Raw genomic sequence first — 6,000 nt, forward strand, 5'->3', positions numbered from 1 at the left:
CGTATGTAATTATGACAATGTCTTATATTTCTTATTATATACTACAGCTCATTTGCCTGGGGTTCATGGGGGATTTATGAGGTGATCACTTTTGTTTGTTGCTGTAACAATAAACTCTGAACACTTATGACATCAATAATCACATCCTGAATCTACCTTTTCCATTGGACTCGGCTGTTGTCATGTTGAATGATAATATTTGTATATTAATATTCAATCACTTTAATATTAGTTTGTGTCATTAAACACACAACACTCAAGAATGGCACTGAGAATCTCCACCAACACCACCAACGCCGCCACCAACACCGCCGCCACCACCACCTTTGAGCTGTTTGATTTACATTTGATGAAATGTGCCTTGTGGCAGTGTATTTGGATACGACTGCCACAAATCATCATCCAACTAAGAGATGCCACACCGACCAAATTAAGGAAAAGAAGAGCAACCTGAGTCCGGCTCCGAGTCCGGCTCCGAGTCCGGCTCCGAGTCCGGCTCCGAGTCCGGCTCCGAGTCCGGCTCCGAGTCCGGCTCCGAGTCCGGCTCCGAGTCCGGCAGCAGCGGAGTCCAATTCACCGTCATTTACAATGAACAAAATGGCAAATCTTGATCTAGACGACTTAGAAAAAGCATTATGTCCTCTTTCCTTGACAAATACAAATTCACCTTTGTATAAAATATATATATATAACAAATACATTCTCATATTAAATACTTTATTGCGTATTTTAAAATGATAAGTATAAAAAAAAAGACCTAATATGGTTTAACGGTTTGAACTCCTATTCAGTGGTTAGTTTCATCAACAACTCTTGTATCATGTCATTTTCTTTAAGGTTAAGCTACACTTTGTGTCCCCATAGAGAAATGTGTCCTCTGCATTTGACCCACCCTTTAACGCTTCTGAGGCGACCAGCATGTCACTCACGTGTCAGTAACGTGTCAGGAGCAGAGGGCACTGAGACCCAGGTTAGGCCTGGTCGTGACTGTAGCTGGACAAAATGATCTATTGTTTAAGGTTGATGGAAGAACCAAAGTGCACAGAGGAAACCCACCCAGACATGAGAAACATGCAAACTCTGCAGAGACAAGCTCGGGAGGCTGCGAGTCACCAGGCCATCTTGCTGATCATGTAGTTGTATTTATTATTATTTTTTTATTAATTATGTTATTATACATCCACCTAATATAATGTTATGATAATGCATTGGATTAATATAATGCAGATATCTAAAGCACTTTCCTGACCAGACAGTTCCTCCAAAGTGTGTGTTTTTTGCTGCCCGGGCACCTTAGAGCTTTTTATTAGAATCCTGTCTGACATAACAGTGTCATTCCCCGTGTGTCCTGAGGATGGCACTGCAGGTCCAGATGTTTCTCCTTGCTGTAGATCATCTTTCATGTGGAGGTGGGAGCCTGTTCTATTGAGTCTGCACTGCAGTAGTGTGAAGGGGGATTCAAATGTCTCCTGACCTGTCGGTGACACTCTCTCGGCAAACTCTTTGTGCCAAAATCCCACTGATGTTGCGAATTGTCAAACGCACAGAGAAAAAAGGCATTGGGGTTAAGAACTTCCAGAAATGACGCTCTCTGTTCAAAAGACTTATCTCTGCCTCCTGGAGCAATGATTGTTCTTACATATCAACCTCCTCCACTTTGGACGTTCATTCCCTTCATTTTGCTCGCTCCGTTTTCAGATGAGTAGCTGGGGGCGACGCACTAGATAAGTAGAGCAACAAATACAAGGCGTGTGAGGGAAAGATAGAAGGCATCGCTGCAACCGTCAAACTGGTGATTTATGTAAAATAAGGGGCTAATGCAGCGACAAACAGCCCTGCGGTGTGGCACTTAAATGTCAATCTAAGGTGGCTCACAGCAGTCCCTCAAACCTCTAAGCCCAAATCACATACATTTTCCTGTAATCACAGCATTTTTACGCTGCTTCTGCACACATAGTTTCACATAAAAACATGTGCTTAAAACTCTTGGCTGTTTTGTTTTTTAAAGCTACTTTGAAATGGGCTCATGGACTTGCAGGATTTTGATATTTTAAATGAAAAAATCATGTAGAGTTAACTGGTTAGTCGTGGTTTTATAAATGGAATAACTTGATTTTATGTATTTTATATCAAAACATTCAATAGTTATTAGTTTATTATGGGTGTCTCTCTATTAAAAATGAAATACAACTTTAACAATTTAAATTAAATCTTGTGTTTTTAAGAGTTGGGCATAAACGTGTACGAATTCATGCAAGAGCCCTATTTTATTTGTACAACTTTGAGTAAAAAAATTGCAAAAATCAATCAGTAAACAATAACGTATAGACAAGTAAGTGGTACCAAAAATTAGAGTTTAGTGAGATCTAATTTTGAGTGAAGACCAGGAGAAAAAATAATGAAAAACGGCTCAGTAGCGCCACCTTAAAAATCAGTTCGCTTTGCACCAATAGGAGCCTGACCCACAAAAATATCATCGTAAACAAATTACACTTAGCAACAAAAATAGGTCATGTCATGTTATGTAAAAAATTATGGCCCCACCTTAAACTCTGCAGGAAGTCGGCCATTTTGGATCAAACCTGCGATTGAGAAAACCCACTCATCACAATCTTTTGACCTCTCCTCCAACAGTTTCCATCAAAAACTCTTGGCCAAAAGACACAAAACCCACACGCCTGTTTTACACAAACCGAAAAGAAAAAAATGCCGTGCTGTTTTTTTTAACGTCGTAAACTCCACGCAGAAAAAACCCCCGAGATCCCTCCTAGAAGTTTAACCCATGACCTTCTCGCTGTGGGGCTGGAGTGTTCAGCGCTGTGCCGCCGTGCTGCCCTGACAAACGTGATACAGCTTAAAATGTCAGCTCACTTTTTTTATTTGAGGTCTTTTATTATATCTATTTTATTCACCGGCCTCTGTGCTTGAATACTTGTACTACTATTACTACTTGTACCTACTGTTTTTCCACACTTTGTCATTGTTTGCGGAGTTGCGATGATGACTTTGTTTGTCTTTCTCTGTTCTTCTAGGTAATTGCGAGGTCTAATTCTTAACATCGACCCGAGCTTTGAGAGTCGCCCGCCCGGTAAGTACGCGTCAAGTACTCACCTTATGGTTTCACGGTATTTACTTAGCACTTCTTAAAGCGAGACGGCAATACGTCTAGTCTAGACTTTGTCCGTCAGCTCCCCAAACAAAACCAACATAAAAAAAAAAAAAAAAAAAACGGCGAGAAATTCTGGGAACAGGGGACTTGTACACAAAATGAAAGATGAAACGCGGTCTTGGCTTTTAACTGGCGTTTCATTAACAGTCCTTGTTCGAGATCCTAACTGTGCGTCGCGGGTTGAAAGGTTGGCATAAAACTACGAGCGTTTCCGTGTGTTCTTGACAATCCCACCGCTCTCCTCCCCAAACGAGATGCTGACAGTGGTGCGGCTTGAAATGTAAATAGGTGTAGCATTAGTATTCATCCGGTGCCCCATATTCACGTTTGGTCTGGGTGGATGTATGTGTACGGGCGTAGAAGCGGAGCGGGGTAGGAGGGTGCTGGGGGTAACTGTGGGGAATTGCAGTATTTGATTAGGCTCCCCCTGGTTTAGTGTGAATCTCAGTAGCAAGAGTTCATCCGCGGGACACCTACAATGCTGAGCACGCCAACTTCGTTCCGCTGTTTTTTTGGGGGGCTCGGAGCGTGTACGGCGGTTTAGCTCGAGAGGGGAAGATAGTTAATGGCAAAAGTGATATTATGCGGCGTCCTTGCACTTTTCTTGACCTGAAAAATTACCGTTTTGACTGTTAACGAACTACACGACGAGAGCATTTAATAGTTTGGTGATGGATAATTGGTTGTGAGTGAGAAAGCAAACGTATTTATTTAGTTAAAAGAAGAAGAAAATGTAAAAATAGTAGTAAAAATAGTATTATCTTCTGTTCTGTGCTTCTATACGAGCCTTTATTAATACGATAAAAGTGAAAAGAAACGTTTCCTCTTCAGTCTGTTGAGGTAAAACAAGTATTTTTGCCAAACTTCTTGATTTTTTTTCATTTATTAAAGCTCTCTAAAATGTATTGTGGCAGCGATCACTAGGTTAAAGTAATAAACGTAAATTTGAGACGTGCAGGAGAGTCAGGAACAGATGGAGCAGCGGTAACAGTGGGAACTCATCTACCGCCCGTTGTCATGATGGTTTGAGAATGAGAAAATTCAGTAAAGCGGCTTTAAACACAAAGTTCAGATTCTCTCTCTGAATTTGACTGTGTGACAACATCGCTAAAAGACTAAATTACAGTTATAGATGTGCAAAAAGAGACAAAATATAATAGTTACGTTAAAAAAATAACCCACAATAGGTGAATTATTACAGTTATTCTCTATGTTTTTTGCTGTAAAACCCCTCACCACACACTTTATACACTTTTCTCACACAGGCATTAACATTCTCCATGGAAATAAGTTTTATTAAAGCCAAAGGAACCACATTTTCAAGGAGACAGGTCAAGTAACAGTCAGGTTTGTGGAGATGCGAGCCTACTCACAGTATGGACACATGTTTTTTTTCTACTTTTTTGTGCAATAAAAGCATCCAAAATGAAGAATATTATTATTTTTAGTCTATTTTTGGCTAAAGCGTGTACAGTGGTCCCTGGTAGGCGAAATCCGTGGTTTATTTTTACAATTATTCTGTTTTTGGCTGTAAAACCCCTCACCACACACTTTATACACTTTTCTCACACAGGCGTTAACATTTTCTCACATTTCTCTCATGTTTAAACACTCTCAAAGTTCAAACCTTCGTCGATTTAAAAAAATAAGTACAGTGTTATAGAACGAAACCAATGATCAAGACCTGTTTTCAGGCCTAAACATTAGTTTGAGAAATAAAAATATGAACATTTTCCTGTACTGTAAATCAAAATGATGCTTTTAGAAATATTGTCGAACGTCACTCAGCTACTACTCAGATACTTCACTCTCATTGGTTAAATTCACTTGTTTCTGACCAATAGGAAGAGAGGAGTTGTGAACTGCATTTCACATCGTTCGGAGACGAAAGCGGAATTTACGGTAACGGTAAATAACATGCTTTTTAAAGAAACGCACACAGAACACAGCCATTTTATTTTGACCTCAAGAGATGCTTAAACAAGACTGCGGCAAGACGAATCGTGCTCAAATACAGACTCTTTAAAACGCCCGTGTTACGCTATTTTCGGATGTTCCAATGTTGTTTCCTCATCACAAACAGACCTGGAGTTTTTGTTTCATTCTCACATGTTTAACACACAGACCCTGCAGATTTAGGCTGAGTTCTTCTCTCAAACTGAAAACACGCTGTTCCACCTTGTGACGTCATCATGTGGTGATACAGGAAGTGCTCTACTGTGTTGTTTTTTTTAAATATACATCTTGAATCTCATCCTAATCCTCTCAAAATATCTTATTCATTGTTGTAAATTTTCTAACCCGAAACCCAAATTTGTTGCATTTAAATCCCTTTTGTCGTCTTATATAATTTCTCTAAACTATTGTTCAAACCCAAAAGCTGAAAACAAAAACACTTTGCACAGGATTTGAAGTTTGAAATGTACTACTGTGTTTATTTTTTTTTACATTTGTTTAATATATTTGCGCACCGCCGTATAAATGTAACGTAATGTAATATAATGTAATGCTTCAGCCTCTTGCCATTGTTCCTTGTTTATATGTTTGTATATTTGAAATTTAAAAGAAAAAATGTGTTTTTAAACTCTGGTATTACCCATCTCTAAATGGAAAAGTTAGCTGTTGTAGCTGTTGACTTAAAAACTGCCACTTCATGACATCACAAGGTGGAACTGAGGATTTTGAGCTTTTCAGATGTGCACGGACTAATTAACCAAGAGTCACTCAAACATGTGTGAACGAAACGAAACACAACTCCGGGTCTGTTTGTGATGAGGTAACAGCTTTGCAACACGGCTCGGCGCTCACAAGAATCTGTTTTGCGACTTTTA

This window comes from Periophthalmus magnuspinnatus, chromosome 5, assembly GCF_009829125.3.
Source record: "Periophthalmus magnuspinnatus isolate fPerMag1 chromosome 5, fPerMag1.2.pri, whole genome shotgun sequence".
NCBI classification, from domain to species: Eukaryota; Metazoa; Chordata; class Actinopteri; order Gobiiformes; family Gobiidae; genus Periophthalmus; species Periophthalmus magnuspinnatus.